This window comes from Scyliorhinus torazame, chromosome 7 (assembly GCF_047496885.1).
Source record: "Scyliorhinus torazame isolate Kashiwa2021f chromosome 7, sScyTor2.1, whole genome shotgun sequence".
NCBI lineage: Eukaryota > Metazoa > Chordata > Chondrichthyes > Carcharhiniformes > Scyliorhinidae > Scyliorhinus > Scyliorhinus torazame.
The window spans coordinates 257328471-257352768 of NC_092713.1; the positions used below are offsets into that span (position 1 = coordinate 257328471).

A 24298-nucleotide genomic window follows, 5' to 3' on the forward strand; every position below is an offset into this window, starting at 1 on the left:
GACACTGTGTTTCAGGAGGCAGTCACACCTGTCAGAGTAAGTAGTTTAAATCCTGCCAATGGCCAGGGACAGCAGGGTGTGACTGCAAGTCAGGCAGGTAAAGGTAACCAGCAGTCAGGAACTCAGGAGCCTCAGCCCTTGACCCTGTCCAACAGGTATGAGGCACTTGCTCCCTGTGTGGATGGCGAACAGGGCTGCAGGAAGGATGAGTCAGCTGACCAAGGCACCATGGTTCAGCAGGCCATTCAAGGGGAGGGAGTAAATAGGCAAGTTGTAGTTGTAGGGGATTCTATTATCAGGGGGATAGATAGTATCCTTTGTGAGTCCCGCATGGTATGTTGCCTGCCCGGTGCTAGGGTGCGGGACATCTCTGACCGGCTTGAAAGGATACTGGAGAGGGAGGGGGAGGATCCAGTTGTTGTGGTCCATGTCGGTACAAACAACATAGGCAAGTGTAGGAAAGAGGACCTGTTTAGAGATTATAAAGAGCTAGGATTCAAATTTAAAAAACAGGTCCTCAAGGGTCATAATCTCCGGATTACTGCCCGAGCCACGTGCAAATTGGCATAGGGAGGCAAGAATAAGGAAAGTTAACACGTGGCTGAAAGAGTGGTGTGGGAAAGAGGGGTTCCTTTTCATGGGACACTGGCATCAGTTTTGGGACAGGGGGGACCTATACCGTTGGGATGGTCTCCACCTGAACTGAGCTGGGACCATTGTTCTGGAGAAAAGAGTAAATAGGATGGTCAATAGGACTTTAAACTAGAGATTGTGGGGGGGAAGGGAAAGTCAGGGAACCAAGAGGTGAAGTAATCAGTGGGAAGCATAGCTGCTTAGGAATACAAAAAAGCTCGAAAAGACAGAACTCAGGAGAGGTTACGATAGTCCCCATCCCACAAAATATGACACAGTGTATGGAAAGGCTCAGTCAATCAAGGTCCACCACACTAAGAAAACAAAAAGGGACGGTCAATAGAGAATTAAAGGTGCTATATTTAAATGCGTGCAGTGTACGGAACAAGGTAGATGAGCTTGTGGCCCAGATTGTGACTGGCAGGTATGATGTCGTAGGCATCACAGAGACATGGTTGCAGGGGGTTCAGGACTGGCATTTAAACATCCAGGGATTCACAACCTATCGAAAAGACAGAGAGGTGGGCAGAGGGGGCGAGGTTGCCTTGTTAATTAGGAATGAAATTAAATCAATAGCACTAAACAACATAGGGTCAGATGATGTGGAGTCTGTGTGGGTAGAGTTGAGGAACCACAAAGGCAAAAAAACCATAATGGGAGTTATGTACAGGCCTCCTAACAGTGGTCAGGACCAGGGGCACAAAATGCACTACGAAATAGAAAGTGCATGTCAGAAAGGCAATGTCACAGTGATCATGGGGGACTTCAATATGCAGGTGGACTGGGTAAATAACGCTGCCAGTGGACCCAAGGAAAGGGAATTCATTGAATGTTTACAGGAGGGTTTTTTGGAACAGCTTGTGATGGAGCCCACGAGGGAACAGGTCATTCTGGACTTAGTGTTATGTAATGAGCCAGACTTGATTAAAGATCTTAAAGTAAGGGAACACTTAGGAGGCAGTGATCATAATATGGTAGAATTGAATCTCCAATTTGAAAGAAAGAAGGTAAAATCAGATGTGAAGGTGTTACAGTTAAATAAAGGTAACTACAGGGGCATGAGGGAGGAACTGACGAAAATCGACTGGGAGCAGAGCCTAGTGGGAAAGACAGTAGAACAGCAATGGCAGGAGTTTCTGGGACTAATTGAGGACAGAGTACAGAGGTTCATCCCAAAGAAAAGAAAGGTTATCAGAGGGGGGATTAGGCAGCCATGGCTGACAAAAGAAGTTAGGGAATGCATCAAAGCAAAAGAGAAAGCCTATAATGTGGCAAAGAGTCGTGGGAAGTCAGAAGATTGGGGAGGCTACAAAAACAGAGGATAACAAAAAGAGAAATAAGGAAAGAGAGGATCAAATATGAAGGTAGGCTAGCCAGTAACATTAGGAATGATAGTAAAAGTTTCTTTAAATACATTAAAAACAAACGGGAGGCAAAAGTAGACATTGGGCCGCTCCAAAATGACGCTGGTAATCTAGTGATGGGAGACAAGGAAATAGCTGAGGAACTAAATAAGTACTTTGCGTCAGTCTTCACAGTAGAAGACATGAGTAATATCCCAACAATTCAGGAGAGTCAGGGGGCAGAGTTGAATATGGTAGCCATCGCAAAGGAGAAAGTGCTGGAGAAACTAAGAGGTCTAAAAATTGATAAATCTCCGGGCCCAGATGGGCTACATCCTAGAGTTCGAAAGGAGATAGCTGAAGAAATAGTGGAGGCGTTAGTTATGATCTGGAGTCAGGGAAAGTCACTGGAGTCAGGGAAAGTCCCAGAGGATTGGAAAATCGCTGTTGTAACCCACCTGTTCAAGAAGGGAACAAGGACAAAGATGGAAAATTATAGGCCAATTAGCCTAACCTCGGTTGTTGGCAAGATTCTAGAATCCATTGTTAAGGATGAGATTTCTAAATTCTTGGAAGTGCAGGGTCAGATTTGGACAAGTCAGCATGGATTTAGTAAGGGAAGGTCGTGTCTGACAAACCTGTTCGAGTTCTTTGAAGAGATAACAAATAGGTTAGACCAAGGAGAACCAATGGATGTTATCTATCCTGACTTCCAAAAGGCCTTTAATAAGGTGCCTCATGGGAGACTGCTGAGTAAAATAAGGGCCCGTGGTATTCGAGGCAAGGTACTAACATGGATTGACGATTGGCTGTCAGGCAGAAGGCAGAGAGTTGGGATAAAAGGTTCTTTTCGGAATGGCAACCGGTGACAAGTGGTGTCCCGCAGGGTTCAGTGTTGGGGCCACAGCTGTTCTCTTTATATATTAACGATCTAGATGACGGGACTGGGGGCATTCTGGCTAAGTTTGTCGATGATACAAAGATCGGTGGAGGGGCAGGTAGTATTGAGGAGGTGGGGAGGCTGCAGAAAGATTTAGACAGTTTAGGAGAGTGGTCCAAGAAAAGGCTGATGAAATTCAATGTGGGCAAGTACGAGGTCTTGCACTTTGGAAAAAATAGAGGCATGGACTATTTTCTAAACGGTGACAAAATTCATAATGCTGACGTGCAAAGGGACTTGGGAGTCCTAGTCCAGGATTCTCTAAAGATAAACTTGCAGGTTGAGTCCATAATTAAGAAAGCAAATGCAATGTTGTCATTTATCTCTAGAGGCTTGGAATATAAAAGCAGGAATGTACTTCTGAAGCTTTATAAAGCTTTAGTTAGGCCCCATTTAGAATACTGTGAGCAATTTTGGGGCCCACACCTCAGGAAGGACATACTGGCACTGGAGCGGGTCCCCCCACAGGCGGCCCCCCCAGCGTTCCCGCGCTGTTCCCGCCGGCAGCGACCAGGTGTGGATGGCGCCGGCGGGAACCTGTCGTGTTGCGCAGGCCGCTCGGCCCATCCAGGCCGGAGAATCGCCGCTCGCCCATTACCAATGGCAAGCGGGAATTCTCCCAGCAGCCAGCCATGATTCGCGCCGCGCCAATTTGGGGGGGTTGGGAGAATCGCGTGCGGGCGTCGGGACGGCGTGGCGGGACTCAAGCGGCGCCCGGGCGATTCTCCCACCCGGCGTGGGGGGCGGGGGAGAATTCCGCCCTCTATGTTCCTCCCCCTGTACCTATCCATTCCCCTGACGATCTAAGCACAATGGACAACGGTGCAATCGCTAACACGAACGATAGTGAAGACAGCGGACATCCTTGCCTCGTGCCCCTATATAGTTGGAAATATCATGACCTCACCACAGTGGTTCAGACACTGGGGGAATTATACAACAGTTTCACCCAGGAAATGTTGTACCAGACACAAATCACCCCAAGACCTCAAAGAGTAGCTCCACTCCACCTTCTCCGCACCCATGGAGATGACTACCTCCGGTATCTGCTCCACAGAGGGTGACATGACTACATTTAAAAGCCTTCTGATGTTGGACATGTCAGCCACTGACAAACCCTGTCTGGTCTTCAGGGATGAGTTCTGGCAAGCACCCCTTCAGACATTTTGCCAGAATGAGAGCTAGTACTTTCGCATTAGTATTTAATAGTGAAATAAGTCTGTAAGACCCACATCCTAGTGATCCTTTATCCTTTTTGGGGATTAGAGAAATCGAGGCCTGCACAGGTGTGGCTGGCAACATCCCCTTTAGCAGAGAGTCACTGAACATTCCCAGTAAGTGTGGTGAAAACAAGGCCGCAAGCCATTTGTAAAATTCTGCCGAAAACCATCTGGCCCGGTGCTTTCCCCGATTGCATTGAATTGATACAATCCATAATTTCCACCAATCCCAATGGTACCTCTAGCCCCCTCCCTCTTCACCCTTTCCACCAACGGGAAGTCCAATCTGTTTAAAAATTGCTCCATGTCCGAGCTATCCTCCTGTGGTTCAGACTTGTACTGCCCTCAATTAAAAACCTCAAAAGCTCCATTAATCTTGACCGGGGCAGTAACCAGCTCTCCCCTCTCATCTTTAACCTGGGCTATCTCCCATGTGGCTACCTGCCATCTCAACTGGTGAGCCAATAATCGACTAGCTTTACCTCCGTACTCATAAAATGCCCCTCGCAAAAGGCAAAGCTGGCTCACCGCATTCCCTGTCGATTCAAGCTCAGACATCGTTTGTAGCCTCTTTCTCTCTGCTGTAGGGGCCGTGGAGGACTGCCAATCCAACTCCAAGATTAAGTCCACCAACCTCCTGTCTTTCAGCCCTGCCATATTTATCCTTGTGGGCCTTGTACAATATTATTTCACCTCTGACCACTGTCTTCCCAAACCTGGAAGGCAAGATCTCCCATTCTGGTTGGAATCTACAGAATTCCCTATGGCCGAAGCCGCCCTTTCAACAAACCCCTTATCTGCCAGGAGAGATGTGTACAACCTCCATGGCGGGTGCTGGGCTTGGCCATCTCTAATCGCATATCCATATAGTCTGGAGTATGGATCGCTGAGTACCCAGCTTCCATCACCCCTGTGAGTAACGCCTTATCCACTGTGAAAAAAAATCTATTCTGGAGTAGATCACCGGGTGCATGTGAGAAAAAGAGGAAAACACCCTCTTCCTTGGATGTCCAAACCTCCATGGATCCAACCGCCCCCCCTGCTATCTGTTCCATGAACACTAGCCGACTCTCTTGCCATTCCAGAAGTAACCACGGATTGGTTACCTGTGACCTGGATTGGTCAGTGACCTGACCACCCTCGGATCAAAAATGCAATTGAAAACTGCCCCCATAATCAACTTGTGTGAGTCGTGATGCTTCCATCTCACGGATCTTCATGCTTTGTGTCTCCATTCGCTACTCTACCCTCTCCAAGGTTACCTGAAGGCGGGGGCCACCTCTTCCTTGATTATTCTGGAAAGATTCTTTAATATCTTCTGCCTTTGTTTATGGATCCCCCCCAACAAGGAATTCCATCAATTTCTCCGGTGGTTCCAGAAAAGGCATCTACGATCCAGGGGGCTCTAGCATGTTTCTTTTCTCCTCATTATGAGGTACTGCCGAATCTGGTGTGAAATGTTTATTCATCTTCTGCCTGGTTTTACCCCCTGCAGGCATCCCACACTGGAGGGGAGACCAGTAAGTTTTCCTGAAATTACACCTGTAAATTGGGTGCCAGGGCCAAAAGTGCATCACTGAATGGGACCCGCCTTGTACGTGACCGTTCACTGCATCAGCGCCACCGCAAGTCTTGATATCTGCATATTTGTCTGTTTGATGCTCTAGAAAAGCTGGAGCTCGAATCAAAAGATGGCAAAAGTTGTTCAGAGGCGCATGCCCTGTCGAAAAAATCACAGAGGGCTGGAGTCTTTGGTTGCGCCCACCGCAAGATCACCATGGGCGGGACTTGAACCATGTAAAGGTCCATTGACCTCGGGCGGGAATTTCCGGTCGGCAAGCGGGCATGGTCGAAGAATCCCGCCTAGGGTATAGAATTTCTGACTGGTCTGGTTATCTGACACAACCTGTTAGCAGCAATCACTCGCATTAGCATGCAATACAGACCTTGGACATATCCTTCGACACAGTTGTTATGCTGATCGACAATCAGAAAATGTTACGTTCAAAGTATCGAGAGGATGGATTTGAGGAATCTGTAAACACTGCTCACAACGGAACTGGATGCTTTTACAGAGTTTCTCGAGAGACACAAAAGAAAACGCAAAGCTTTTCATGATGAACTGGATACTGTGACCCCCAACACAGTTTTAACCCCTGCACATTTTATGTCATCGTTTTATGACACAGTCGGCAGTGAACCTGAAGACAGCTCAAGAACCTCTGACAAATTTGAGAAATGTTGCTTTCTTATTGAAAGGGATGCATATTAAATAAGATTTGGAGGGGTCAGTGGCATAGTATGCAGCCCATCATTGGATATTTCCAATGATATCATAACGGAAATCTACCCTGCAAAGTGTCTGTTAAAGATTTGCAGATCTGCCCTGGAGATACTGAAATTCATGCTGAAATGGAACCTTGAATCAATTTTCCCGAACTTGGCAGTCGCCTGAAGAATGTTTGGCACCATGTCAACTACAGTGACATCCACGGCGAGATCATGCAACAAACTAAAACTGATTAAGAATTACATGGGGTCTATTATGGGCCAAGAGAGACTAAAGCATCTGGTTGTCATATCAATTGAGCACCAAGTTGCTAAATCGACATCCACGCCCTTTGATGAAACATTGGACAGCTGAGCAGGCATGAAACCAAGACATGTGAGACTGGAACAAATTAATTGTGAGTACCATACAATGCTCATTACTTATAAGAGTACACTGAAATTCTGTCCCTCAAATGAGTTGTTGTTGTTATTGTTGTGTGATGCAGACAGTGATTGCTCGTACCTCTTAATGTGATTAATTTATCAATGTCAATTGTTGTGTAATGGTTACTGCAATGCAGGCGGTGGTTGCATTTAAATTTTGAATATCATTATATTAACGTATTTGGCTCACGTTCCTGTAACCGCATTACACGGTGAAATTTAAATTACATCCATACAGCGATACATTGTTAATGTTGACTTGCTCAAGTTAAAAACATCCAAAGTTATTTCAGTAAGAACTGAGTTGTGGGGGCAGGGGGTGGGGACGAGCCCCAAATTCACTTGAATACCCCCCACCCCAGAAACAGGCTATTGCAACCAGGAGTGCTAGTGGAGACACACGCTGGAGGACAGGGAGACATTGCTTAAGCAAACTGGTCTTTGACAGATCTGAAGAGGCAATAATATCTTCAGATAGAGAACAAGGTCATACGATTAGTCTGGGCATGTGAAAGATTCCATGCATACCTGTGTTGCATCGAATTTAAGTTGCTGACAGACCAGAAACTACTGGAAACAACATATTCTCGGATATCCTTCTGCACTGTAAATTCTATGATAATCTATGATAATCAAAATCATGTGTACATAGAAATCCTACAATGCAGAAGGAGGTTATTTGGTCCATTGAGTCTGCACTGATCCTCTGAAAGAGCATCCCACCCAAGCCCAATCCTCCACCCTATCTCCTTGACCCCACCTAACCCGCACATCTTTGGACACTAAGGGGCAGGTTAGCATGGTAAATCCACATCTTTGGACTGTGGGAGAAAACTGGAGCATCCGGAGGAAACCCCACAGACACGGGGAGAATGTACAAACTCCACACAGTCACCCGAGGCTGGAATCGAACCTAGGTCTCGAGAGCTGTGAGGCAACAGTGCTAATGGCTGTGCCTCTGGTGCGAGGACCAAGAGATGGGTAATTAGACTTCAGCAGTACAAGTACAGGGTTGTTCACATTATTGGGTAGATGAACATTGCCGATTCATTATAAAAGCAGTGAAGGTGTACAAGTAGGAAGGGTCTGAGCTGGAGAAGGAAGATGAATCATTCATGCAATTGTAGTGGTACACTTAACATCCAGAGAAATGACAACCAGGGACACAGATGGGCAGAGATCCAGAGTTAGAAGACAGTGGCAACAGGAAATAACATGTTGAGGGAGCCAGCACCTAATCCCATCTTTTTCCACATTTCATGTCACACCAGACACCTAGAACCTCCACCAAAATCCACAGGACACAGACAACCTATTAAAACAGATCCTTTGAAAATTGACTAATGAAGGAACTTTTCCTCCGAGCAGAAAATCCAGGCTGATATTTCAGTGCAGTACTGAGGGAATGCTGTACTGTCAGGGGTGCCACCTTTAGATGATATGTTGAACCAAATCCCCTTCCGCCCTTTCAGATACAAGTAGAAGATCCAATGGCACTATTCAAAGAGCCAAGAGGCCTTGACCAACATTTATTCCTCAGCCAACACCTAAGGCAGATAACAAAGTCAGATATTCCATAGTTATCTGCGGGTGCTTGCTATGCACAAATTGGCGGCTGCATTTCCTTAATTGCAGCAGTGACTACACTTCAAAAGCACTTGAGTGACTGTAAAGCATTTTGAGGTATCCAAAGATTAGAAAAACATTATAAAACAGATATTACTTCCTGTGCACAGCAGGGTATTGAGGGCTGATATGCCAGTCACAGGCTGATGAGAGCCCAGAGGAGGGGTAAGGTCCCTTTGGAGATAGTTACCTTTGGAGTGGGGACACCTGGAATGGGAGGAGATTTGCTTCTGCCAGCTAAACATACAGAAGGATGTTCAAGAGCAATAAGCACTGAAAGCGGCTAGGAATTGAAGGGATGAAAGTTGTACTTTTTTTCTAACTTTTTGCTGTGTACACGATTGGGTTGTTCAAGGCAAAAAGAAACGCCAAGCTGATAGGAGCTTTAACAATGGAACTAAATGTTTAAAATTCACACATGAGAAAACAGTGAATTTGATTCCCACAAGTGGTCTGACGTTTTTAGCAATTACAAACTTAATTGCCAGAATCAATTTGCAACAATGCCATTCATTGGTATGATTAAGTATTGTAGCTTACCAGCAGGAGTCATATTGTTTATCGAAACAGAGAACATTTACTGTGAGCTGATCTTACAATGTAATTTAGCTTTCAAATCATTCTGTGCTAGGATTGTGATTGGTGATAAGAAAATTGATGCAGCATGAGGTAGAGCTGGGCAAAAACAAAGGGCCGGTAGAACAACACCACAGAAAAACTGGTGAACTGTGGTGCTGCCAAACCCATGACCTCTACTGCAAGGGCATCAGACACATGGGAGCACCGCCATCTGCAAGTTCCCCTCTAAGACACACACTAGGCTGTTTAGCACAGGGCTAAATCGCTGGCTTTGAAAGCAGACCAAGGCAGGCCAGCAGCATGGTTCAATTCCCTTACCAGCCTCCCCGAACAGGCGCCGGAATGTGGCGACTAGGGGCTTTTCACAGTAACTTCATTTGAAGCCTACTTGTGACAATAAGCGATTTTCATTTTCATTTTCACTACCCTGACTTGGAAATATATCGCCGTTCCTGCAATGTCGCTGGGTCAAAATCCTGCAAGTACCTTCCTCCCAGCACTGTGGATGTAATAACACCACGTGGACTGCAGCGGTTCAAAAAGGCAGCTCACCATCACTTTCTCAAGGGCAATTAGGGATGGCAATAAATGTTGGCTTCGTCAGTGACGCCCACTTCCCGTGAACGAATAAATAGAGTAAAAACACTTACTTTCTTCGTAACTGTTGTTGTTATTTCTCTTCCAGAACCTAGTGGTGCACTGGACAGAATTTCCTCTGATTCCATAATATGTTTTTACTTGGACAAAGTCACTAAGCCTGTCGCCAGAGGCTTATAGCTTGAGGAGTGTCACTCTGCATCAAGCAGAGCTGACCAGGAATTTCTCCCACTCTTACTATCTGCCATTGACGTGTAGGAAAGACTTTGGAGGCTGGTACTCAAGCTGATGGCAGTATTATGAACTAACCTTCTTCTTAGTAATGGTCAACACAAATTGAACAAATGTCATTGTTGCACTGTGTGAATATATCAAAAATATTATTGACGGAGGATCAGCTGGACGTCCAGCGGCTATTTATTTAGGTGGGCCTCCGAGAAGACCTTCATGAGTTGTAGTTCCTTAATTTGGAGAGGAAAGAACAAACTTTTTCAAGACTGACACCAATGCAGTGTGGCTATTTTGTCAAGTAAAACATGAATACATGCAAGTACTTAAACAATAGTTTACAGGACAGAAGGTAAGAATTGTCACTACCCATTCCGATTCTGGGTAGAACAAAATGTCCCTGTGCCAAGAGTCCATCAATGTGTGCCTTCCTCCTGACTCCACATTCTTCAATGTGACGCTTCATTTTGAGCCTCTGAACTAAACTGCAAACTTGCCTCTGCTTTTGAACCCAAGGAACAACAAAGCGGCAGCATACATTCTTGTCCTCCAGCGCGTCAATTCAATACCTCCATCCATTTCCTGAACCATCATAATTGTAATTAGCATCTCCACCAACAGATAAGTAACCATATTGTTAGTTTGCCTATTGCTCAATTTTAACTTTGTGCTTCAAAGGAATATGAGATCACATCCAAACTATCTCAGGTGGTGAATGTGATTCTGCAACTAGTCGGTTCGCTTTTGCGTCTCTTAATCTGGCCAATCTCATGCTACAGCCTCCTGGAGGGTCCTCCACACAATCTCAGATTTTTGCCAGCCTATCTGCTTTTCCCCAGGGCCCAACTAATCTGCAACATAAATTGAGCCATGGCCCACTTGCGTATGGTTCTGGATTTAAGCCCTATTTGAGTCTTGAGCACACAAATTAAAGCGGACGCTGGAGTGCTGCACCGAAAGAGTGCTGCACTGTCAGAGGTGCCATGTTTAGGATGAGATGTTGAACCAGGCTGCATCTGCTCAGGTAAACATAAATGATACAAAGGCACTATTTTAAAGAAGAACAAATGGTGTTACATGCAGTGACCTTGCCAATATTTATCCTCAAACAACATCATGTTTATACAGCCATGATCGCTTTCTTGTTTGTGGGATCTTGCAGTGTACAATTTGACTGCCATGTTTTCTACATTACACCAGGAGCTACACCTTAAAGAAAATTTGAGTCATCCTGTGGCCATGAGCGGTGCCAAATAAATGTGAGTCTGTCTTTTTTTCTTCATTAGCATATTCGGATTATGATGTCATAATCCTGGTTTGATCAGCTTTTGACTTTTGTCACGAGTCTGTGGATTTAAGCGGCACACTTAATGGGCACGATTCCCCGGCCACGTCGTGCTCTCGCTTGAGCACAATGTGTCCGGAGAATGCTGGGAGAGCATGCAGCGAGCCTCCCAACAGTCTCCGCGCCTCCCGGGATTCTCCGAAGTCCCGCAAGATGTTGGAGTCTGCACCCCGCCCCAAATGAGGGTGGAGGGGGGTTAGAAGGGTGGGGGAGTGTGGGGCAGGTATGTAGGGGCCTCCGGGAGGTTGGGGGGTGATGGGTGGGGGTCCTAGATTGGAGAGGGTTCAGTAAGAGGGCTTGGGGGGGGCCTGAAAAGGGGGGACCCCATAGCAGGGTGTCCTCACTTGGGGGGTGTGGGGTAGTGTCCATGTTTGTGGAGGATGATATTGTCCATGAGTGTGGGTGGACCCACAAGTTCACTGAGAGATTGGGGCACCCTTTCAAAATGACGGCACAATCTCGGAATTCAGCTCCACAGTGCTAAAACAAATTCGAAGTGTTTGCTAAACTGGTGAGAATCTCCCCAGGGCCCAACAAAGTGACTAAGTGGCATTGAATAGCGGTGGGGAGCTTGTCGGCAGCAGCCGGCGGGTAACTCACTGAAAGACCCGTCACAAATTAACTTAGAAATTTTTTGGGAGAGCGCACCCAATGATTTACAATGTTAAATGCTGAATGCTTAATGTGCTGAGCAAAATATGTTAATTTTTTCCCAATATTCTTACATTGTGTGTATGTAGGGCTTCCAATTCCAGTAGCAAATTTGATAAATTTGTAATCATTAAGTTAGTACTATATAATTGATAAAGATTATAAACTGAAGGGGCTGAATTCTCTGATCCCCGCCGGCGAAATCGCTTACGGCAATGGGGCGGAGAATCCCCGATGACGCCAAAACTCGTGATGCTCCGCCCCCTGAAAAGCGGCATACTCTCCGATTGTGCCCATGCTCGGCGACTCTCCAGGCCATATCAGCAGCTAGAGCTGGGAGCTCTACGCTGCCTGGCTGCATCGCCACCCCCCCCCCCCCCCGGCCCCGGAACAGGGAATCGGTGCCCTTTTTGCACCAGTTTTCCTGGTGTAAAAAGCCAATGTTTTCATGCTGGTGAGAGGACACAGTCTGTAGAACGGAGAATCCAGCCCAAGCTGTTCAGGTGTTCAGCTTGGAGCCAAATATAATTGGAGAGCAAAGAACAGAAAAGAGACAGATTTTAAAATTATGTTTCATGAAGAACAATGTTAGAAGTTACTTTGTGCAAAGTGTCCCATCACAGTCAATCACATTTTATCAGAGAAGAATATGTTCATAGAACTGGAGCGGGGCGTTGGGGGTTGATAGCGAGCGTAGATCTGGTTTACTGGGCGAACATAGAGACTTTTTAGTGCTGCGAACGCTGTCTGGAAATCCCCTGCGTCTTCGATGAGAGAGAAAATCTCCGTGCTTAACCTCGAGTGCAGGACCTGTAGTTTTTGGTCTTCTGTGACCCGGCCGGGGGCCGTTCTGAGGTAGGCCTCGAAACAAGTCTGCCAGTGCTTGAAAGCTACTACTGAACTGTGGGGGAACAGTCACGCTTAATAAATTGTAATGCACAAAGACTCCGAGAGACGAATAGAGTGAAGTCGATGAGGATTTATTAAGCGTGACTGTTCCCCCGCAGTTCAGTAGTAGACTGCCTGCGAGGGAGGACTCCTGGTTCTTATACTCCGCCTTCAGGGCGGAGCTAGAGGTCAACGGCCAACCAGGACCCGGGATCTGTCAGCCAATGACATCACGGCTTCACAGTCCCACATGACCCCTAATGCATACTACCACAGGGGGAAATCTATGTAGTAATCCATGATCTCACACTGTCTGAAATGGTCCAGGACAACAAACTGTTCCTTTGTCATTTTCTTTTAATTTGTTCATGGATGTGGGCATCTCTGACTGGGCCAGTATTTATTGCCTACCCCTGAGGGCATTTCAGAGTCAACCACATTGCTGTGGGTTTGGAGTCACATGTCAGCCAGATCAAGTAACGATGACAGATTTCCTTCTCTAAAGGGCATTGGTGAACCTGATGGGTTTTTACCACATGGCCATCATTCGCTTTGTAACTCCAGATTTTTACATGAATTCAAATTGCACCATCTGACCTGGGCAAATTTCACCAGAACATCGCCCCGGGCTTTTGGATTACTTGTCCAGCGACAATACAACTATGCCACTGCCTCCCAAATGTTGGGCAGGAAGCATCAGGTTAAATAGAAAAGTAGTTAAATCATCAAATTGGACATTAGGTCAAACTCTGGAGGTTTGGTCAGCAGGAACATCACTTCAATATATATTCTGGTCACCATGCGATATAGAACAAAGAACAAAGAAATGTACAGCACAGGAACAGGCCCTTCGGCCCTCCAACCCCGTGCCGACCATGCTGCCCGACTAAACTACAATCTTCTACACTTCCTGGGTCCATATCCCTCTATTCCCATCTATTCCGACTCCCCGATGACTCACATTAAAGAGGAAGATCCTTTGAAGACGCCCGGAAGGACGCCCACATTTGACGGATGGCTAAAGAGGGATTGAAATGGACCGCTAGCAACCATTCTGTCATCTGAGCTCACAGGACGATCTGAAATCTAACCCCAGCAGAAGCAAAACTTGATAATGTTGGTCTGCAGGAAACCAGTTTGCATGAATTAAAGTAGAACTATATGTTATTATGCTTTGGCCATTGAATAATAACTTTCATTTGGACAAGGATGTTTGAGCCTGAACCATGAGGAATTATTTGAGTTTACATTTCAAAGAACAATATCGCACAGGAACAGGCCTTTCGGTCCTCCAAGCCTGCGCCGACCATGGTACCTGTCTAAACTAAAACTGTATGCACTTACGGAGTCCATATCCTTTCATTCCCACTCTATTCATATATTTGTGTAGATGCCCCTTAAGTGCTGCTATCGTACCACCTCCCCATTCCATATATTTACCGCACTCTGGTGTTAAAAGCTTGCCTCGCACATCTGTTCTAAACTTTTCCCCACGCACTTTGAACCTATGTCCCCTCGTACCTGACTCTCCTACCCTAGGCAAGAGCATCTGACTATCCGCTCTGTCCATGCCACTCATAATCTTGTGGAGCTATCAGGTTGTCTCTCAACCTCTATTGTTTTAGTGAGAACAGACCGAGTTTGTGTAACCTCTTCTCATAGCTATAGCCCTCCATACCAGGCAATACCCTACTGAACTGCTTCTGTACCCTCTTCAAAATTTTCCTTACATTTCTGCAGGTTTCTAAACAACGTTGTGCCAATTTCAAAGTAATGAACAGAAAAAAGTCATGTAATTGCATGAATCATTGTCCACGAATAAAAAGAGGCAGCTTTGACAAAGAGTCATCCAGATGCAAAATCTTAGCTCCCTTCTCTCTCCACAGGTTCTGTCAGACCTGCTGAGATTGTCCAGTTTTTGTCTGTTTTTATTTCAGATTCCAGCATCCAGTCATTTGTTTTTATCTTCATGAATAAAAAGAAGAGGATTGCCAATCTTAGTTAAAAAAGATATTTAAAATGTGACTGATCTATCATATATGCACTGATGGACAATTTTACAAAATGGGAAATCTTCACAACTGCTGTATTCTGGCAAGTTCCCAGCAGAATAGCAGCAGGTGCCGTATTGGAAGAAGCCTCTGTAATGAGCCTTGAAAATAATGACAAAAAATTCCTCATGAATCTTCCGAGCTAAAAGTGCCTTTCAAACAGTGACTGAGTGCAGAAGTTCAACAGTGCAGATGAAATGAGCAGTCTGTTGATGTTAAGGATAGCAATATTGCTGGATAATGTGGGTAAGATGGAAAAATCTTGCCTTTATGTCCTCAGATTATCCCTAAGCATTTTACAGGCAATGGAGTACTTTCTGGCCACTTGAACAAATGTGGCTTGCAAGCTTTTACAAATAGCAAATGAAATAAATGGTCAATTAAATATGGGGGTGAGAGAACGGCAACGCGAGCGGAAAATCCGGAGAGTCAGGAAATGCGACTCTCTCCGGAGAGATTGCGTTTCCCGATTTTCCCCACCCCACCCTGCGATGTCACGAGGTTCATGCTCACAAAGGGCGCGTACCTAATTTTAATGGATTTTAATACATTTAAATATCATTACCCAGCCCACCCCGCCGCATTCCCCCCCTTTTTGAATATTAAAACCTTGTCGTCAGCGAAGTTTACAACAACTATTTAAAGTGAAGTTCAGTCGAGGGGGTCGCTCCGTGGGTGCAAAGGTAAGTGTTGCACCCAGTGGGAGAGGGGCATTGAATGGGGAACCTGCAGGCATAGATGTTGTGGGCACTGGAGGGTGGGGAAGGGGGAAATTCCATTGGCTTTGATGGGGAGGGTGGGGGGAAGGGGGGTGGGGAGTCCTCCGTGGTTGGGGGTGGGGAATTCCACTTCAGAGCTGATTGGGACGCCCTTTAAAGATGGCACCACGATCTCTGTGGAACCCACTCTATCATGACCCGCCCCACCAGACTAATGGTGTAAACTCTGCCCACTCTTTTTTTTCTCAGGGGGGCTCATGATCTGGAGAGAAAACTGGATGTGCAGCTGGTGAGCTACACGTCGGCATTCAGTCTCAGCCTGATACTTTGAAAAAATATGGTAAGATTCTACCCTTCGCTTTGAGTTAAGGAATACATTTTGGTCAGCGAACCAAAGAACACTCCCTGCCCTTTGTTGAATATTCTTTCATGAACTCAGCATCTATATGTGACAGGACACTACTGGCGATACAGCACGACCAAGGTATTGCATTTTTTGTGGTATGGGATAATGTGCTCATGTCCTTCGAACAATGTTGTGATGGCTTTGGACCCAGAGGCGATACAGTGTAAGGAAAATTAATAATTTCTTTAAAATGTTTGCAGAGGCTGTAATTGTTTTAAAAGAGTTTGAAAAGGACTTTTGTGCATATGCATCAATTGTAAAGGGATCAATTGTAAATGTTCTTGAATAATAAGAAATTCTGCTCCATGTGACACTTGACCAAGAAGCAGAACCAACAACAAAGAAGATTGAAAGCAGTGTGGTCTGACACAAAGAAGACAGACAAAGAAGCTACTGCTGTAAAGAACAGAGGCGAGATGGATTCAGAAGGTGATCAGCAGAGAGATGGAGCCATATAGTGGAAGCAAATAGGGACAGAAGGAGAAACACAGAATTTATGTCAGGGGAAGCCAAGACAGTTCTCGACATAAAGATCAGGGGCGAAATTCTCCGGTATCGGCGCGATGTCCGCCGACTGGCGCCCAAATCGGCGCAAATCAGACGGGCATCGCGCCGCCCCAAAGGTGTGGAATGCTCCGCATCTTTGGGGGCCGAGCCCCAACATTGAGGGGCTAGGACGGCGCCGGACGAATTTCCGCCCCGCCAGCTGGCGGAAAAGGCCTTTGGTGCCCCGCCAGCTGGCGCGGAAATGACATCTCCGGGCGGCGCATGCGCGGGAGCGTCAGCGGCCGCTGACAGCTTCCCACGCATGCGCAGTGGAGGGAGTCTCTTCTGCCTCCGCCATGGTGGAGACCGTGGCGGAGGCGGAAAGGAAAGAGTGCCCCCACGGCACAGGCCCGCCCACAGATCGGTGGGCCCCGATCGCGGGCCAGGCCACCGTGGGAGCACCCCCCGGGGCCAGATCGCCCCGCGCCCCCCCCAGGACCCCGGAGCCCGCCTGCGCCGCCTTGTCCCGCCGGTAAGGCAGGTGGTTTAATTTATGCCGGCGGGACAGGCATTTTAGCAGCGAGACTTCGGCCCATCCGGGCCGGAGAATCGAGCGGGGGGGCCCGCCAACCGACGCGGCGCGATTCCCGCCCCCGCCGAATCTCTGGTGCCGGAGACTTCGGCAACCGGCGGGGGCGGGATTCACGCCAGCTCCCCGGCGATTCTCCGACCCGGCGGGGGGTCGGAGAATCTCGCCCCAGTTTTCTGTTTGGCAGTAATGAGGAAAATAGAATTCCAGAAGCTCTTGGGAAAGGGATGTGTGAGCAAGCTAAACGGGATTGACTCCTAAATGCGGTGTGAATACCTCGGGCTTGCAAAGAGCTGAGAGGTTTGATCAGAGGAACAGATTGTCAACCGGTTATTGCTGGTTGCAAAGGCACTGTGGAAAGCTAGACCATCAGGACTGATGTGAACCGAGATTCATCGACGGCACCTTGTTGGTGTTAACCATATCCGTGGACCTTGCAACGAACACAGCTGCTGTGAATGCGACGCAAGGGCCAAATCGAAAGTGAAAGATCTTGCACACCGGAGGCTGAGCTGAAGAAATTTGGAATTGCATGTGCCACGTGTGTGCAGGGAATGACACAGGTGCTTGTGGTGGTGCAAGGTGCATCTTTGTTGTAATGACTATTTAAAATGAAATTGACCTTTTTACCTGAAATATCCTTTGGCTGTTAATTCATGGTTAATTTGCATTGGTTCTGATTCCTGTTAAAGTAAAAGTTATAAAAAGTGAAATCTTGTTGGCAATTTCTCCACTTGTGGATCATTTGATAAATTTGGTTGTTTTGGTCTGTGACTCCCTCACGGGTTTGTGATGATGTAAACCTATAAACTTCTGAAGCAACAATATTACCAATGAATCAAGATTACATATGTTTGAATGTATGAGTATAACCCGGATGCGCGATCAATTAGACTCAAGACGAAGTGATTTCATAACCGAAGGCTTTAATCTACTAGAACTTGTTCCCCAGCAGCTTCGGTACAGAAAGTGAAGGCTGCTGGGACGGCACCGTCTCTTCTACTCCGCGGTAAACTCCTGGGTCTAACCAATGGTTATCAGCCTCTTAGGTACTGCAATATCTGGTACTACCACAAACCCATTAGTGAGCTCTTAATACCAGTAACTTGGATAGCAGATCCTTGACAAATATTGATCCAGAAGATGGAGGGTTGTTGGTGAACCATCAGCATTACCCCTTTGCAATTAACCACAACTTCAGGATTTTGGGTGCGCGCATAAATGCTGATGTTGCAATATGTCGCTCAGGGCTCTGACACAGACTGCACAGTGGACCTTATTCCCCCCACCTGCCCCGTCACCCCACAGCCCACAATCACAGAAATCTGAAATCGGCGCAAACAACAATGTTTCCCTCTCTCCACATTGAAACCCTTTGAAAAAGGTGTAACTTTTTAAATGAAGTGTAGCTCACAAGAACATAAGAAATATGAGCAGGAGTGGACCATATGACCCGTCGTGCCTGTTCTGTCATTCAATACCACCATTGTTGATCTTAGCCTTCAATTCCACGTTCCTGCCTGCTCAGTGTTTAATGACAATGCAACTTAGAAGATTTGAACAACAAAACTGACCGGGAAAAAATAACTTTATAATTGTGGAGTGATGTTAAATGAATAATAAGTAAATCTTTAAGCTAAAAAAAGACTTTTCAGCATATTTTAGCTTCTAACTTGTCCATGTTTATATCCTAATTTATAATTCACTCTGTCCTAAGAAAAAATCAATCTTCTTTGTGCTTTCAATTTCATGTTTGTGAAAATCCTTTAATTTGGGTTTTTGGACAGCTTGATATCACACCAGCTCCTTGCTGAGAATGCCCAGTAAAAGAACGTTGCAATCAGCCACCACAGCACTCTGCAGTGATAGAAATGAAATTCCCACCAGAGAGATGGGCACTTCATGGTCATCAGCAGGTGCCCTTGCATCGCACTGACTGTTAAATCCAACCCATTATGTCCATTCAGGCAAGGCATTCTTTGGACGAAGCCACACTAAAAACTAAAGGCAAAATTCATGAACATATGCAGAGAAGTACTAAGTGGCAGCCAGTCAAACAGATTTACTGGCAGTGAAAATCATGAATAGAGGAAGCACCACAATCTATTTAGTGATGCCGTGAGACACAACCATCTGTCACCCTGCAATTGTGTGTTATGTTTATATATACACTTGTTACTATATGATAGTAAAATTAAATGTTAAAAAAAATCACGATGGTCCTGGAGCAAAAACATAATTTAATGCCAATTATGAGACAAACATAATGCAGACTTTGAGAAATACATTACATCCACATGAGGAACATTTAGCAATAATCTCTCATTTACATGCAGGAGGACTTGTGCGCAGTGTGTAGCATCCCTGCTTCTGAGACAGAAACTCCAGGTTCGAATCCCACTCCAGGACTCAATGGTCATGGTAGAAATGTCAATACCACGGCCAAACAGTTTGGTTATAAACCTGCAACTCCTTCCAGTATAGCTATGGTATGCATTAAAAGCGAGAGATTCCTGGTCAGCCAGACTTGATGCGGAATAATGTGACTCAAGCTATAGCTTCAGCCTTCAGGCTAGTGACCTGTTCCAGGGAAAAAAAAAGCTATGGAAACAGGCATAAGCATGTGCTTTGTCTGCTTTATGTACCTCAAGGCATGGGAAGAGAATCAAGAAGTTGATTTACATTCACTTCCTGTCAACATATTCCATTGCAAATTTGATGCTGTTATTTATAACAAACTTTATGATATTTGTAGCGTTGAATTATAACCTCCAGTCAGTGGTGGTGCTACAGTACTTGTTGGAGGGTATAACTATTGAATGATAAATTTATATAGACTGTTTCCAACATAATTATGAATATGTGAACTCATAATGCAACCTGAAAGTAAAGCCAGAATGTATGTACTGGGAATTAAATTACATTTGCTTGTCCCAGTTTGATTACCCACTGCCATCTAATCTGCTTCATACGAAGACAACTCTCGTGTTCGATTGTGCATCTCGAACATCATGGGACATGGAAGGAGATGCCCCAGTCACTGTTTGATTCTTTCTTTTTATTTATACTTTGTCTGCAGATGCGTATGTAACTGATCTAAAGCCGAAGATGTTGAATGGCAACAAACTGGGTAACAGGCTTGTGACACTTGGCTTTTATACAATTATTCCACTGTGTTGGAATCTAGACTGATCATAGTCATAATGTATACTTTCAAGCAGCTCAAAAATGTGAAGCTCCTTATCTACTTTACGCTTTGCAATATTTAGACTTTTGAAAACCAAGTATTGTCACCGAACCATTATTTCTCGATTTACCTTTTCTTATAATTTAATCGTGAATATTGATGGCACCACTACGATAAATATTGGCCATTATTTTTACTTTGTGACTGTAAAAACAACTGCTTTGTCATTAATTTTATCTTCCTACCAGATTATGGATTATTCAATTATTTCAACTTGACAACAAAGGCGTATTTGGCTACATTAGAAAAAAATTGTCGGCATCAATCACAGAAATTCAAAACGAGTACTCTTCAGACTATACCTACTCTGATGCATTTCAATAGTTACTGCACCTTCAAGGCTGAAATACATAGATGTGGAAGGCATTTAGATCGGTAACTTCAATGCAATGACAGGAAACAAATGCTCTAATTGTGTGATGCTTCTTAATTCTCTTAGCACAAATATATAGCTGACATTTTATACATGAGTGGTTCTTGGATGCATCCATTGATTGTAGTAAATCGTTTTACTTTTGAACAAGTTCTTATCTTTAGGGTAAGGTAACAGAAGTGTGAAGCATTTAATACTTACTCCAGCTGTAATGATAAAAGGACCACACTGTTAATGGTCTCTTGCACAATGTTGAGCAATCCTCACTGCCACAATTTAACCACAAAATGTTTATATGGTCTAACAATTTGACCAAAAGCAAGATAAGGTACTCAGAAGTACTACCATAATATACTGAAGTGAAGGTATCAATTTTAAGTATTTACATCAATTAGGGTTTTAAAAACAGTCAATTTCTCTGTCTTGAATGTAGCAATTGTACCATTTCGATGAGATTCAAACGAGCATCCTAAGCTACCTTAAAGGTGGTGCTGTCAAATTTGAGTTCGAAATATTGTTGAGCTAAGTTTGTTGATCGAGGAATCATGTCCGGTGGTTCCCAAAAATCTGAAATAATCACACTTTGAGGCATAAATATTGGAGCTGAGATTGAGTGTATACCTCCAGAATTCTCCATGTGTCGTAGAATAATATATTGTTGTTTTGGTACAGAGACTGTAGCGCAGTGGAGAGTGATCTGACACGCTTGATATACATGACCAGAATTTTACGGGGCAGTAATGGGCACGTGCCCAATGTGACACATGGAAGACTTTAGGAATAATGGATATTAATTATTAGGCAATTTAAAGGTTAAAAGCTTGAGGTTTGAGTGTGTCTGACTGTTGTGGTCATGCTTTTTTTTAATAGTTCTGTTTTGCAGTTCCTGGGTGTTTTTAGCAGCCAGCAAGTAAAATTGACAATTCAGCCTGGACTAATGAACTGTGGTTTGACTGGGAAAGTCCCTGGGGTGGTCTGCAGACTGCAGAGATCATTTGTATTTTCAGCTTGGGGAAATGAGGTCAGTGCTGGGTGGAGCCAAGAAATGCAGAGAGACATTTTGAAAAGTTTTAGAGAGACAGTATTTGAAGAAATCTTTGGAAAGTGTTTAATTCTGACCTGCCTGATGCTGAGTCCACAATTCTCCCACAGTAAGATAGATTGAGAGCTGTATGTTTAATTTCTGGTTGTTTAATGGACAATTGGATAGTGTTTAAGGAGTAATTGTAAAATGTTCTTTTGGGTGTGAAGTTTAAAAGTTTCATATTGTATTGTTTAAGGAGTAATTGTAAAATATTCTTTTGGGTGTGAAGTTTAAAAGTTTCATATTGTTTGGTTTTAAAAATAACCAAGCCCTATTTTTTCATGCAATCGCTTCTGGAGCGAATCATTCTTTCTACACAGCCTTACAAATAAACTAAAATATTGGGGTTTCGGTCCTGTATCCTAGTCACTGTTGGGATCAGGTCTGGGATCGTAAAGCCTACCCGAAATCTTGTGTGAAGATGTCGGGCGTTTGTCCCAATGTCATCGTGGAACATAAGAATATTAGGGTGGGCAGGCAGCTTTGGGATTCGGAAACATATCTGCTGACAATTAATCAACCACTTAAGGGCAATTAAAGGCAATTTTATATTGCCCTTGCGATTTGGTAGTCATTTCACTGGCAATATGGACAGGCAGCCATTCTGTTTTTTAAGGGTGGGATGAAAGGGGACAGGAGCATTGGTTGTGTGAGTTGTTATGGGTTCAGGGGAGAGTTTGCTGCTGCTTAAGACTTGAAATTTCAGACCTTTTCCAGTGGTTTATTCTGAAGTATTTGCTTTGATAGCTTTGTTTTTGAGGACTGTTTTGTTTCGCCTACTCTCTTGCAGCAGTTCTGCCGAGTACAGCCTTCAGTGCAAGGGGCAGTACTATCTGCATTTCAGCAGATGAGGATTGTGCACTCTGCTGGGAATTCCTCCTCTGAGGAGGAACAGAGCCAGCACAGGTTTATGTTGCTTCTGTAACTCTGATTCTTACACCCCTGAGGTGCCACTGGGGACGGCCACTCTTCAAGACGTCTCCACATTGCACCATGCCAAATTGGTGCTCACCCTTGCCGTGTGCAGATTATTGAACCTTACTCATCTCTGAAATCCAGTTGTGTTGCACCATGTCATGCTGCTGACTTTGGCTGCCACCTCTGCACAGGCCCCCTTTGTTTGGTGGGGTGGCGTCATCTTGCCAACCCGTGGCATCAGGATGTTCTGCCTGGCACTTAGTGTCTCCACAAGAGTGCGCAGGAGCATGTCCAGGAAGTGGTGGGATAGAGGACATGCATTCTCCTCCTGCCTGGTGTGTCAAACGGGTGCTGATCCATAACTGGTGGGCAACTCCCTGTGCCTCCTCCGTAACTCCTGGCATGCTTCAGGGAACTGCCTCAGCTGATTTGAAACCTCTTGCCAGGTCCTCATTGCACTCGGCCACTAACGTGCCCCCTGCCAGCAGCCCTTCTCAAATGTGGGGGCAGGTTTCAAGTTGGCCGGCTCTGAAAAGGACAGCCGGCGTGAAATCGCATTGTTTCAACATTTGCGGCTGGAAGCAGAAACCATGGCCGCCTCTGGCCCTGCCGACCTCGGGCGCCCAACAGAAGTGAAATTCAGGCCCATGTATACCTAGGCGCAATATAGTTGCTCAATCGTTTTGAAATAATGTAACAATATAACAGGAAGCAAGGCTGGTTTTACAATGGGTTAATTGCTATCACTTTCTCATGTACCAATTGTTTCAGTCGTTGCCAGAATTCATCATGAATAAGACGGTAACACTTGATGCTTAATGTTTTGACAAAGTCAATGTTTCTAATTGAAATGGAGAAACCTCTGTGGGGAACTAGCATGAAGTTAAGAGAACAGGTGGAATAAAGGTGACAAGTGAGTTGTGGGACGTCAGAGAATCACCACTCCCTTCGCTAAACTGCTCAGCAACATGGGCCTCGGAAAAAGGATAGGGGATGCACTTGATCTCAGATGTGATGGGAGGTGGGGGTGGAGATGAAAGTCTCGACCAGCAACAGGCTGCAGGATATGTGGAGCCAGAAGGAACAGATGGAACAAAAGTTGTTTATTCCTATTTGACGCAAGAGTAGAAAGGGAACTGTGGCGATGCCATGGCTTACGAGGGAAATTAGAGATAGTATCAGATTCAAAGAAGAGACATGCACATTAGCTAGAAAAAGCAATCGGCCCGAGGACTGGGAACAGTTTAAAATTCAGCAAAGGCAGATCTTAAGACCAAAAGACCATTAGACATAGGGGCAAAATTAGGTCATTCAGTCCATCGAGTCTGTTCCCCCATTCTATCATGGCTGATATGTTTCTCATCCCCATTCTTCTGCCTTCTTCCTAACCCCGATCCCCTTATTAATCAAGAACCTATCAACCTCTGTCTTAAAGACACTCAGTGATTTGGCCTCCTGCGGCAAAGGGTTCCACAGATTCACCACCCTCAGGCCTCATATCAGAGCACTCAGTTCAGCTGACTCAATTGGACAGGCACTCCATGTTGGCGCCATGCAAGCAAGGACCATCTACTCCAATTATGGAAGCGACCAACCCAGAAAATATGCGAAGATGGCCCATACTTTGTTGTGGTGTTGATAGCGAACGGCGCCATTTCTC

General features: G+C 45.3%; 1 protein-coding gene across 2 annotated transcripts in view; it reads right to left on the minus strand.

Annotated features, from left to right (window-relative positions):
* The window catches only part of LOC140426984 (testican-1-like), a 959619-nt gene that overhangs the window by 359054 nt on the left and 576267 nt on the right, over window positions 1-24298 (minus strand). The window lies entirely within an intron of this gene.